Raw genomic sequence first — 14,857 nt, 5'->3', positions numbered from 1 at the left:
GAACCATTAACAATTGAAAAACATCAAAAATAAAATCTATACTATATGCCTTGCTGTGTTAAAGCAATAACATGAGATTTTTTGCAAATAGGAGTAACTGGTAAAATATATATTGGGAACCATAGGCATTTGCATTTAATGTCTAATCTTGAACAGCTGATTGTACGTATGAATGTTGATATACATATTTAGTATGAAACATGTTGCAGTTTCATATGTTGCTGGTAAACATTTTTGAATACAATACCTATTCAAATATGCTTAACTGTCGAAAGTCGACATTCAAAAATCTATTCCAAATTAGTAAAAAGTCTATTTCAAATTAGAAAAAGGACAAAAATCGACATGTTTATAGTTTGAAACGCAACATGTTGCAGATCCGAATGTTGCGGGTAAAAAGTTGGCAATAATTTGTGGGCAAGTAATCGCGTATAGAGAGTTTTAATAATTTAACCTAATTAATAATTAGTAATTCAACTGTTAGCTAGTTTTGTTTAAAAACTACAGCAAAACCATTGACCCATACACTGAAAAAATATTGATCTAATTTACCCAATATTGGGAACAAATTTCTTAAAAACAAAAACTTTTAAGTAAAAGGAAGTTCATAAGCTCATAAATATTTTTTCTAATTAATCTAGAACACTCATCTTCCCATAAAGCAAAATGAAAACATTATTGATTTAAAGAAATAATCTTTAAATTAACTGGGATATTGAATCTATTGATTATGGTATAGATAAAAAATTTAAATATAGAATAAGACTTATTTTCAGGATTTTACTTTTTTTTTACTTTACAAATAAACAATTTGATTGTAGTAGAGCATAGAGAAATTTTTACACTACACAAATTTTTTACCAACATTCCTTTTATTTCTGGTAAACATTAATTATTTTCCAATTTGTAGGTTTTTTTAATTTTCGCAAAATTTCATTTCAATTTTCTTTCAATTTTGGTTTCAGTTTACACAGAAGTACTATAAATTTTCCGGAAAAACATACATATTTTTCAAAACTGCGTTATGATGTTTTAAATTCAGCAATTTATAATTGGTCAAAATATTAAGACGTAAGACGTAATTTTTTTCTGGTTGTATATTAATATATACAGTGCGCATTTAAGTTTTAAATTAAATAAAATAAATCGAACCTAAGTGGGGAAATAGAGTTTGTTGTCGTTTTCGAATTTCCTCCTAAGTGGACACCAGTAGTCGAAGGGTTAAGCTACCGGTTTGTGTCTCGACTAAGTTGCAAATTTAAAATTCTAATTTATCTTCACACACGTCACAAAAAAATGTCACCAAAAAATGTACCATGAAAAGTAGTACAAGCAAAAATGACCAAATTGCCATTTTGGTCCGATCGGACCAAAATTGGTCCAAAAACTTAATAATTTTTAAATTTAATCCGATGGTCGGACCAAATGGAATTTGGTTGATTTTGGTCCATTTTCGTAAAATAGGTATTTTTTGCAAAATTTTCTATTGAAATAAAATTTTGACAAAATTTTCAATAGAAAAAAAATTACGGACATTTCTATAGGAATAAAAGTTTTACAATATTTTCTATAGAAATAAAATTTAGCCAAAATTTTGTACAGAAATAAACTATGAAAAAAAAATTATATAGATAAAAAATTATGCAAAAATTTTGTATAGGAGGAAAACTTTGTAAACATTTTATATAGAAATAAAATTTTGGGAAAATTTTCTGTAGAAATAAACTTTTTACAAAACTTTGTTAAATTTTTTTATAGAGAATTTTGTCAACATTTTATTCCTATAGAAAATTTGTTAAAAAATTATTTCTATGTCAAAAAATATCAAAATTTTATATATATAGAAAATTTGGTAAAAATTTTATTTCAATATCAAATTTTGTCAAAATTTTATTACTATATGAAATTTTGTCAATATTTAATTTCTACAGAAAATTTTGTCAACATTTAGATTCTGTAGAAAATTTGGTCAAAACTTTATTTATATATAAAATTTGGCAAACATTTTATTTCTATAGACAATTTGGTCAAAATTTTATTTCTATACAAAAGTGTTGACAATTTTTATTATGTTAAATTTTTATTATGTTAAATTTTTATTATGTTAAATTTTTATTATGTTAAATTTTGAGAAAATTTTCTATTGAAATAAAATGTCTACAAAATTTTCTATAGAAATAAAATTTTAACAAAATTTCCTAAAGAAATGACAAAATTTTCTATAGAAATAAAATTTTGACAAAATTGTTACAAAATTTTCTATAGAAATAAAATTTTAACAAAAATTTTACAGAAATAAAATTTTGACAAAATTCTCTATAGAAATAAAATTTTGACAAAATTTTCTATATAAATAAAATTTTGAAAAAAAAATCTATAGAAATACAATTTTTACAAAATTTTCTAAAGAAATAGAATTTTGAGAAAATTTTCTATTGAAATAAAATGTTTACAAAATTTTCTATAGAAATAAAATTTTGACAAAATTTTTTATAGAAATAAAATTTTGACAAAATTTTCTATAGAAATAAAATTTTGACAAAATCTTCTATAGCAATAAAATTTTGAGAAAATTTTGACAATATTTTCTATAAAAATAAAAAATGACAAACATTTCTATAGGAATAAAAGTTTAACAATATTTTCTATAGAAATAAAATTTTGCCAAAATTTTGTACATAAATAAACTATAAAAAAAATTTATATAGATACAAAATTATATATAGATACAAAATTATGCAAAAATTTTGTATAGGAAGAAAACTTTGTAAAAATTTTATATAGAAATAAAATGTTGCGATAACTATCTATAGAAATAGAATTTTGAGAAAATTTTCTATTGCAATAAAATGTCTACAAAATTTTCTGAAGAAATAAAATTTGTACAAAAGTCTCTATAGAAATAAAATTTTAACAAAATTTCCTAAAGAAATGACAAAATTTTCTATAGAAACAAAAATGTCAATTTTCTCAAGATTATATTTCTATAAAAAATTTTGTAAAAATTTTATTTCTATAGAAAAATTTTCTCAAAATTATATTTCTATACAAAATTTTGTAAACATTTTATTTCTATTGAAAATTTTCTCAAAATTCTATTTCTATAGAAAATTTTGTAAAAATTTTGTTTCAATAGACAATTTTCTCAAGATATTTCTACAAAAAATTTTATTTCTATAGAAAATTTTCTCAAAATTATATTTCTATACAAAATTTTGTAAACATTTTATTTCTATTGAAAATTTTCTCAAAATTCTATTTACAAAAGTTTGTATAGAAATAAAATTTTGACTAAATTTTCGATAGAAATAAAATTTTGACAAAATTTTCTATAGAAATATAATTTTGACAAAATTTTCTATATAAATAAAAATTTGACATAATTTTCTATAGAAATAACATTTTGAAAAAAATATCTATAGAAATAACATTTTGACAAAATTTTCTATAGAAAATTTTGTAAACATTTTATTTCAATAGACAATTTTCTCAAGATTATATTTCTATAAAAAATTTTGTAAAAATTTTATTTCTATAGAAAATTTTCTCAAAATTATATTTCTATACAAAATTTTGTAAACATTTTATTTCTATTGAAAATTTTCTCAAAATTCTGTTTACAACAGTTTCTATAGAGATAAAATTTTGACTAAATTTTGACAAAATTTTCTATAGAAATAAAATTTTGACTAAATTTTGACAAAATTTTCTATAGAAATAAAATTTTGACAACATTTTCTATGGAAATAAAATTTTGACAAAATTTTCTATAGAAATAAAATTTTGACAAAAATTTGTATAGAAATAAAATTTGGACTAAATTTTCTGTAGAAATATAATTTTGACAAAATTTTCTATATAAATAACATTTTGACATAATTTTCTATAAAAATAAAATTTTGAAAAAAAATATCTACAGAAATAACATTTTATTCAATAGAAAACATTTTATTTCAATAGAAAATTTTCTCAAGATTATATTTCTATAGAAAATTTTGTAAATTTTTGTTTTTTTCTATAGAAAATTTTCTCAAAATTCTATTTACAAAAGTTTCTATAGAAATAAAATTTTGACTAAATTTTCTAAAAAAATGAAATTTTGACGAAATTCTCTATAGAAATAAAATTTTGACAAAATTTTCTGTAGAAATAAATTTTTGACTGAATTTTTACAAAATTTTCTATAGAAATAAAATTTTGAAAAAAATTTCTATAGAAATAACATTTTGAAAAAATTTTCTATAGAAATAAAATTTTTACAAAATTTTCTATAGAAATAAAATTTTGACAAAATTTTTTATAGAAATAAATTTTTGACTAAAGTTTTACAAAATTTTCTATAGAAATAAAATTTTGAAAAAAAATTTTTATAGAAATAACATTTTGACAAAATTTTCTATAGAAATAAAATGTTGACAAAATCTTCTATAGAAATAAAATTTTGACATAATTTTCTATAGAAATAAAATTTTGAAAAAAATTTCTATAGAAATAACATTTTGACAACATTTTTATAGAAATAAAAAGTTGACAAAATTTTCTGTCGAAGTAAAATTTTGAAGAAAATTTAATTTTTAAATAATATTAATTTAATTTGGAATAATGGTCCGCTGGTACGAATTTTGGTCCAATTTTGGAAAAATGTTGGTCCAAAATAAAAATTCATTGTGACGACGCTGATCCGAAATAAAAATTGGATCGTTTACTTTAGAAGCACAAAAAGTGTCCATATCAAAAGAATCTACATCACTTTACATTTATGTTACAATTGACATTAAAAAAAGAGCGACCAAAAAATACTATTCACAATAAAAGTATCAAGAAAATTTCCCATAAAAAAAAATTTCAAAGTGAACAACAAGCAATGGCGGTAAAGATGGATTACTTAAAAAGTGACATATCACACATAAAAAAGGTGACACAAATATATAAAAAGCGTATAATTTTATGTCAAAACTTAATTAATTTAAGGCGTTAAATTAATATTTAAAATTCGACTTTTTCGAAAACGGGGTTTCCAAATTTTGGAAAGGTCAAAATGTCGACTAGTTGATTCCCATTATTATCTCTAGGATACATGCCTTAGAGATATTCTGAAGATAATGGCATTTTGGTATACACGCAAAGAAGGAATATGATCACCTCAAACATGTTTCAAGAGCAAAATGTTATTTTTGTATGGTGACCATGTAACATGTTTGCCAATAATATGTTATTTTCTCGTTAAATATAACCTGCTTGCCGAAATCAATTACATGATTTCCGAAAAAATAACATGGTTGCGAAAACCATGTTACATGGTCACCACCCAAATAGCATTTTGCTCTTAAAAAATGTTTGAGGTGATCATATTCCTTCTCTGGGTGTAAGTATTAGTTTTATATGCACGTGTAAAAGATTTGCCAAAATTCAAAATTAAATTGATGACAACGATTAAAACGAAATGCCGAAAAAACCAAAAACTTTCATCGATAAGATAACAAACATTTGCTACTTTGTGAGGTGATTCTTGATAACAGCTTTCTAATAAATTCATCGTTTTTCATCGAGGAAAAATAACTTACCGAAAGATATAGATAAATCCAACTATATTTAATGGTATTTGAGAATGTTCTTCCTTTAATTTCAGTTCTATAACAAAAAGGAAAATCAATTTTGTATAGCTATTTTGAGTGTCCTCCTCTTTGATTTGCCTTTGATAACTGATTAGGTTTTACCTAGGGAGGATGACAACCGCTTGAATACTAAAAACAAATCGCTGGAATGTTGACCGAGTCAAATACAAGAACCAAATAAAAACTAAAACTCGATTAGTAAAGAGTCATATGACTTTCTTTTTTTTCAATTGCAAAAAATTGCTCATACAAATGAAAAATCCCTGCGCCAGCAATTTCTAACATAGCTATGTAGCTATTTGGCCCATTTATCTGAATGAAATACGCAAAAAAATGACATTTATTATCGGTTGGCAGCAAACAAATAATACGAAAAATAAATACCACGATGTGTAAAAAAACAAATTTTTCTAACCAATTTTTTCAAGTACACCTAAAAAAACAGCAAAGAAAAAACAAAGTCACCTATACCTTGACACAAAACTTGAAGAGAAAAAGGACAACACCACAGTTTTCCGACAGAGCTGCAAAAATTTAACAGCTAGACCTATACAAAAAAGCATCTTTATCTGTTATCAAAGTAGTATTGCCAACCATTTGATACAATGTTTACACAGAGCAAGAGAGAGAGAGAGAGAAAAAGTGGGGGCTATCAAGAGAGCAGTCATTGTGATCTCACAAGATAAACGTTAGTTTTTTATTGTCTCTTAAATACTAAAAATTGAGTTTCAATTTTTTAGCACGCGTCAACAAATCAAAACAGAGAATTTTTCATTTTCAAAATCATAAATTCCCTTATCTTAGATATTCTAATACATATACATTAAAATGTTTGAATAATTTGACATTACATTATATACCTAGAGGGGCTACATTTTGATAATTCATATCATTTGTGTTACTCTTAGCGATCAGACCATTTCAGAGCAAATAGCACTAACAAAAATTATAGAAAAAACAACGTACCTGTTTATTGTAGTTTTTAATATATTGAATTAATACAGAATTCTTAATTACTGTTTGAATTACCTTTTAGACTAAACGTTAATATGTAATGGATTAAAGTGTAAACTATCATAACAAAAGAGATCAACAACATAAATTTAAGTGACAACTTTGTTTATTCCCCATTTAAAGAAAATTTTACCAAAATAAATATTTTTTTTTTTTTTTAGTTTTTGTCAAATTTTTGTAGTTAGTATAAAAAATGTTTTTTTTTTATTTCCTCCAAAGAAATGCGAGAAATGAGTGTCCCTTTCACTGTAAATGTGGGGAATTTCAAATGTTTTACTGAATTTTAAATGTTTTACAGAATTTTAAATGATTTACTGAATTTTAAATGGTTTGTTTTATCCATAAAGGAAAATTACTACTTCTACAAAAAGGGAGTACTTACTCACAATGGGATTTTATAGCCTAACACTAAACTTTACTTTAATTTCTATAGAAAATTTTGTAAAATTTTATTTCTATAGAAAATTTTGTCAAAATTTTATTTCTAGGCAAGATTTTGTTAGGATTTTGTCAAAATTTTATTTCACCACATTTTATTTCTATGGAAAATTTTGTCAATATTATACATCTAGAGAAAATTTTGTAAAAATTTTATTTCTAGAGAAATGTTTGTCAAAATTTTATTTTTATAGAAACTTTTGTCAAAATTTTATTTCTATGGAAAATTTTCTCCACATTTTATTTCTTTAGAAAATTTTATCAATACTATACATCTACAGACAATTTTGTCAAAATTTTATAAAATTTTATATTATTTTTAGAGAATTTTGCCAAAAATTTGATTTCTGTAGAAAATTTTGCCAACATTTTATTTCTACAGAGAATTTTCTCAAAATTTTATTTCTATAAAAAATTTTGCCAAATTTTTATTTCTATCAAAAATGTTCTCAAAATTGTATATCTATAAACAATTTTGTCATAATTTTATTTCTATAGAAAATTTTGTCAAAATGTTATTTATATAGAAAATTTTATCAAAATGTTATTTCTATAAAAAAAATTGTCAAAATTTTATTTCTATGGAAAATTTTCTCCACTTTTTATTTCTATAGAAAATTTTATGAAAATTATACATCTAGAGAAAATTTTGCCAAAATTTTATTAAAATTTATTTTTAGAGAAAATTCTGCCAAAATTTGATTTCTGTAAAAAATTTTGAACAAATTGTATTTCTACAGAAAATTTTCTCAAAATTTTATTTCTATAAAAAATTTTCCCAATTTTTTATTTCTATAAAAAAATGATCTCAAAATTTTATATATATAAACAATTTTGTCAAAATTTTATTTCTATAGACAATTTTGACAAAATTTAATTTCTATAGAAAATTTAGTCAAAATTTTATTTCTATACAAAATTTTCTCAAAATTTTATTTCTATACAAAATTTTCTCAAAATTTTATTTCTATACAAAATTTTGCCAAAATTTTATTTCTATAGAAAATTTTGTCAAAATTTCTAAACAAAAATTTCTCAAAATATTATTTCTATAGAAAATTTTGTCAAAATTGTATATCTATAGAAAATTTTGTAAGAATTTTATTGCTATAGAAAATGTCAACATTTTATTTCTAGACAAGATTTTGCTACGATTTTGTCAAAATTTCATTTTAATAGAAAGTTTTGTCAAAATTTTATTTGTATGGAAAATTTTCTTCACATTTTATTTCTATGGAAATTTTTGTCAAAATTATAAATTTAGAGAATATATTGTAAAAATTTTATTTCTAGACAAAATTTTGTCAAAATTTTATTTTTATAGAAACTTTTGTCAAAATTTTATTTCTATGGGAAATTTTCTCCACATATTATTTTATAGAAAATTTTGTAAAAGTTTTATAAAAATTTTATTTTATTTCTAAAGAAATTTTTGCCAAAATGTTATTTCTGTAGAAAATTTTGTCAACATTTTATTTCTATAGAAAATTTTCTCAAAATTTTATTCCTATAAAAAATGTTCTCAAATTTTTATTTCTATAAAAAATGGTCTCAAAATTTTATATCTATAAACAATATTGTCAAAATTTAATTTCTATAGAAAATTTAGTCAAAATTTTATTTCTATAGAAAATTTTCTCAAAATTTTATTTCTATAGAAATTTGGTCAAAATTTTATTTCCATACAAAATTTGGTCTAAATTTTATTTCTATACAAATTTGGTCTAAATTTTATTTCTCTACCAAATTTTCTCAAAATTTTATTTCTATAGAAAATTTTGTCAAAATTTTATTTCTAAACAAAAATTTCTCACAATATTATTTCTATAGAAAATTTTTTCAAATTTTGTCAAAATTTTATTTCTATAGAAAATTTTGTAAAAATTTTATTGCTATAGAAAATGTCAACATCGTATTTCTAGACAAGATTTTGTTACGATTTTGTCAAAATTTTATTTTTATAGAAAATTTTGTAAAAAATTTATTTCTATAGAAAATTTTGTCAAAATTTTATTGTATGGAAAATTTTCTCCACATTTTATTTCTATGGAAATTTTTGTCAAAATTTTATTTATATAGAAACTTTTGTCAAAATTTTATTTCTATGGAAAATTTTCTCCACAAAATTTTATCAAAATTTACATCTAGAGAAAATTTTGTCAAAATTTTTTTTATTTCTAAAGAAAATTTTGCCAAAATGTTATTTCTGTAGAAAATTTTGTCAACATTTTATTTCTACAGAAAATTTTCTCAAAATTTTATTTCTATGGAAAATTCTCTCCACATTTTATTTCTATAAAAATTTTGTCAAAATTTACATCTAGAGAAAATTTTGTCAAAATTTTATAAAATTTTATTTTATTTCTAAAGAAAATTTTTCCAAAATGTTATTTCTGTAGAAAATTTTGTCAACATTTTATTTCTATAAAAATTTTTCTCAAATTTTTATTTCTTTAAAAAATGTTCTCAAAATTTTATGTATGTAAACAATTTGATCTAATTTTTATTTCTATGCCAAATTAGGTCTAAATTTTATTTCTATACCAAATTTGGTCAAAATTTTATTTCTATAGAAAATTTTTACCAAAATTTTATTTATAGGAAATAGGAAATAGAATCCTATAAGCGACAATTTTTCGCATTAGTTCTTCAGATGTGATGCTATTTCAGTATTTCGGAATTCATTTTAAAACAATTTAAAAAATTAATTTGTTCTTAACTTATTTGATTTTTATCTCTACACCGAAAAAAAGTGAACTGTTTTATAGTAAGAATGAACTACCTCGCACGAAAATTGAACTAAATTTTACTCCACATTTTGAGATTTCCACAAAGCGTTGTTAAAACCAGGAAAATGTAATGCCCTGTTGTACTTTTTAACTGCAGTTCACGAAATTACATCCTCTAATAGAAGCAAAAATGAACTAAAAGTAAAGAAGAAAATCATTGGCACCAAACCATCACCATTTTAACCATACAGTAGTTCATTCTTACTATGTTTGGGAATCGTACAAAAATCTTCGTTTGCTTTAGTTCATATTGAACTTATGTGTACGGTCATTGAACTTTATACCTACATTTAGTTCATAAAATTTTTGTGACATACTTTAAAAAGTAAGATTTCATTAAGCTGTAGAAAATTTCGAAAAAAATAATAAAATTTAACTAATTTTTTTCCAATAAAAATAAGTTAAATTTAGTGTTAGTTTAAAAAAGTTGTTTTGGGCTATTTCCCATCAAGGTGTAATAAAATTTCATTAAATAAGTATAATTTTACACTCTTTTTACTGATTTATTTTTGACTTTAATAAATACTTCCAGATATTTTATCCTAAATTTCAAGTTTGCCGAGAAATGGATCGGTACACTTTTCAAATATTATTTGAAATTTTCAATTGTTTCATTTGCTCCTACTGTTGTGTTTTATACTCAGTAAAATTCAGAAACTCAGAAAAGAAAGCTCTCCGTTCAGTGCATAAATTCGAACAGTGATCTAGTTATTTGTTTGTTTGAAAACTTATGTTCATCAAACTTTCGAAGCTCTAGTTCCGATAATGGTTTACACGCGCACAGACCATAAACTGTTAACACCAATCTCAAATGTTTCTTTTTACTCTACCACAAAATGTTTGACAATCATTCAAGATTACGTTCACCTGTTTGTGGTTTGTTTTTGTTATTTCTTCAGATTCGAAGTTGTTATGTTATTTTAAAAATATTCAAAAATTCGAGTTCATTGGACTCGATTGTGAAGCATTTTTTATTGAGATATGTGACTAAGTATGTATGTGGTGATTGACTACAAGTTGTAACAAACATTTATTCTTTTTATGTTTGAATTCAAACATGAATTCACAAAGCAAAAACTCTTATCTAACGTTTACGCTCGCACATCTTCAAATTGTAAATAAAAAGTTCAATGATTATATATCAACCAAGGCAAACAAATATAATAACAGACGATCCCCCTTTTTTAACATATATGTATATAGCCTCTCTCGCTCTCTTCTCTTAAAAACTTTTGTGTATGTTTACCATTTTCATACACAAACAATCAACGTACCATGAAACATTGGAGATTGCCATTACTCGTTGGGGACAAAAACAAAACAAATGTTAGAAAAAAGAAACTAAAGATAATTTAATCAAATCAAATTAAAGTCAAATGAATACAATTTATGATCTGCCGTAATGGTAACTAAGATAAATGGTACATGCTAAAATAAACATATAAGAGAATCGCAAATGTACTCTCTTTCTGTCTAAAGAGAAATTAAAAGGCGAATGCAGAGAGTGTTGCCAATATTGTGAGTTTTTATCTGTCTTTGAAATTGGAGATTTTTTTGTCGTGAATGGGGATGAAATGTTTGAATTTGTGACTTCTTAATTTGATGGAGAAATTTTGTGAGGATTTTTCGAGGTCTGTACAATATAATAAATCAAGTTACAATAATTATGGTTTACATGAAATACTTTTATCTACATGAGCGAGCAAATGTCAAGGTATCGAGAGATGCATTAATGGGATTACCATTGGAAGACTATATAGGACTCAAGAAGAATGGAAGTAACCTCATGTACCGCACAATCCTCTGACAAAATATTGAAGATACCCATGTTAAACGATACATTCATTGTTGGCTACGCTGATGCCATAGCCACTGGGATAAAACCGAGAAATACTGAACACACTCAAGGCAAAATTCGGCAAACCATGATAGTTGGGCAAACCATGATAGTTAGAGCGAACAAACTGCTTTCAATACAGAAAACTGGGAATCATTTCCACATACCGCACACTATCAGGGGAAGCCGGATTAGTAATAGCAATAGACTTCCAGACAATTGGGAAGTGACGTATTACATGACTCCGATGCGCTCTAGTCTCAAAATTTTATTTCTGTAGAAAATTTTCTCAAAATTTTATTTCTATAGAAAATGTTCTCAAAATTTTATTTCTATAGAAAATTTTCTCAAAATTTTATTTCTATAGAAAATTTTGTCAAAATTGTATTTCTATAACAAATTTTGTCAACATTTGATTGCTATAGAAAATTTTGTCAACATTTTATTTTTATAGAAAATTTTGTCAAAATTTTATTTTTGTAGAAAATATTCTGATAATTGGTTGATAGTTATGCTGCAAGTAGAGGATGCTGATGAGGAATGTGGTAATTCCGAAACGTGCATCCATCCAACCATATTGCAGTCTATAGGGCTTTGCCCAAATAAATTTAACAAACATTTTTTTCCTCTCTTGGTTAAGCTCCACTTGTACTTTAGTCAATGCATGGTTTTAAGCTGAAATAAAAAAACAACAACAATGCTTAAAGAACAAAACCAACAATAACAAAACAAAATTTTATTTCATAGAAAATTTTGTAAAAATTTTATTTCTATAGAAAATTTTGTCAAAATTTTATTTCTATAGAAAATTTTGTCAAAATTTTATTTCTATAGAAAATTTTGTCAAAATTTGATTTCTATAGAAAATCTTGTCAAAATTTTATTTCTATTGAAAATCTTGTCAAAATTTTATTTCTATTGAAAATCTTGTCAAAATTTTATTTCTTTACAAAAATTTGGCAAAATTTTATTTCTATAACAAATTTTGTGAAAATTGTATTTCTATAGAGAATTTTGTCAAAATTTTATTTCTATTGAAAATCTTGTCAAAATTTTATTTCTATAGCAAATTTTGTCAAAATTTTATTTCTATAGAAAATTTTCTCAAAATTTTATTTCTATAGAAAATTTTCTCAAAATTTTCTTTCTATAGAAAATTTTCTCAAAATTTTATTTCTATAGAAATTTTTCTCAAAATTTTATTTCTATAGAAAATTTTCTCAAAATTTTATTTCTATAACAAATTTTGTCAACATTTGATTTCTATAGAAAATTTTGTCAAAATTTGATTTCTATAGAAAATTTTGTCAAAATTTTATTTCTATAGAAAATTTTGTCAAAATTTTATTTCCATAGAAAATTTTGTCAAAATTTTATTTCCATAGAAAATTTTGTCAAAATTTTATTTCTATAGAAAATTTTGTCAAAATTTTATTTTTGTAGAAAATATTCCGATAATTGGTTGATAGTTTTGCTGCAAGTAGAGGATGCTGATGAGGAATTTGGTTATTCCGAAACGTGCGTCCATCCAATCTTGCAGTCTATAGGGCTTTGCCCAAATAAATTTAACAAACATTTTTTTCCTCTGTTGGTTAAGCTACACTTGTACTTTAGTCAATGCATGGTTTTAAGGTGAAATAAAAAAACAACAACAATGCTTAAAGAACAAAACCAACAATAACAAAACAAAATTTTATTTCTATAGAAAAATTTGCCAAAATTTTATTTCTATAGAAAACTTTGTCAACATTTTATTTCTATAGAAAATTTTGTAAAAATTTTATTTCTATTGAAAATCTTGTCAAAATTTTATTTCTATAGAAACTTTTATCAAAATTTTATTTTTGTAGAAAATTTTATCGAAATTTTATTTCTACAGAAAATTTTGTCAAAATTTTATTTCTATTGAAAATCTTGTCAAAATTTTATTTCTATACAAAAATTTGGCAAAATTTTATTTCTATAACAAATTTTGTCAAAATTTTATTTCTAAAGAAAATTTTGTCAAAATTGTATTTCTATTGGAAATTTTGTCAAAAGTTTATTTCTATAACAAATTTTGTCAAAATTTTATTTCTATAGAAAATTTTGTCAAAATTTTATTTTTGTAGAAAATTTTGTCAAAATTTTATTTCTATAGAAAATTTTAGTTTCTATAACAAATTTTGTCAACATTTGATTTCTATAGAAAATTTTGTCAAAATTTGGTTACTATAGGAAATGTTGTCAAAATTTTATTTCTATAGAAAATTTTCTCAAAATTTTATTTCTATAGAAAATTTTGTAAAAATTTTATTTCTATAGAAATTTTTGTCAAAATTTTATTTCTATAGACAATTTTGTAAAAATTTTATTTTCTTTAACAAATTTTGTCAACATTTGATTTCTATAGAGAATTTTGTCAAGATTTTATTTCTATAGGAAATTTTGTAAAAATTTTATTTTTATAGGAAATTTTGTAAAAATTTTATTTTTACAGGAAATTTTGTCTAAATTTTATTTCTATAGAAAATTTTGTCAAAATTTTATTTCTATAGAAAAATTTTTTAAAAATTTATTTCTATAGAAAATGTTATCAAAGTTTTATTTCTATAGACAATTTTGTCAACATTTTATTTTTGTAGAAAATTTTGTCGAAATTTTATTTCTATAGAAAATTTTCTCAAAATTTTATTTCAATAGAAAATTTTCTCAAAATTTTATTTCTATAGAAATTTTTGTCAAAATTTTATTTCTATAGAAATTTTTGTAAAAATTTTATTTCTATAGAAAAATTTTTCAAAAATTTATTTCTATAGAAAATGTTATCAAAATTTTATTTCTATAGAAAATTTTGTCAAAATTTTATTTCTATAGAAAATTTTGTCAACATTTTATTTCTATTGAAAATGTTATCAAAATTGTATTTCTATAGAATATTTTGTGAAATTTTATTTTTATAGAGAATTTTGATAGAAAATTTTGTCAAAATTTTATTTCTAAAGAAAATTTTATCAAAATTTTATTTCTATAGAAAATGTTGTTAAAATGTTATTTCTATAGAAAATTTTGTCAAAATTTTATTTTTATATAAATTTTTGTCAAAATTTTATTTCTATAGACAATTTTGTCAAAATTTTATTTCTTTAGAAAATTTTGTCAAAATTTTATTTCTACAGAAAATT

The 14,857-nt window shown here is 22.3% G+C and overlaps 1 protein-coding gene across 5 annotated transcripts in view; it reads right to left on the bottom strand.

Annotated features, from left to right (window-relative positions):
- Positions 1–14,857, bottom strand: part of NFAT (nuclear factor of activated T cells 3) — a 218,097-nt gene that overhangs the window by 74,614 nt on the left and 128,626 nt on the right. The window lies entirely within an intron of this gene.

Source organism: Haematobia irritans, chromosome 3 (genome assembly GCF_050003625.1).
Source record: "Haematobia irritans isolate KBUSLIRL chromosome 3, ASM5000362v1, whole genome shotgun sequence".
Taxonomy (NCBI): Eukaryota; Metazoa; Arthropoda; class Insecta; order Diptera; family Muscidae; genus Haematobia; species Haematobia irritans.
This window is presented reverse-complemented; position numbering and strand designations above follow the sequence as displayed.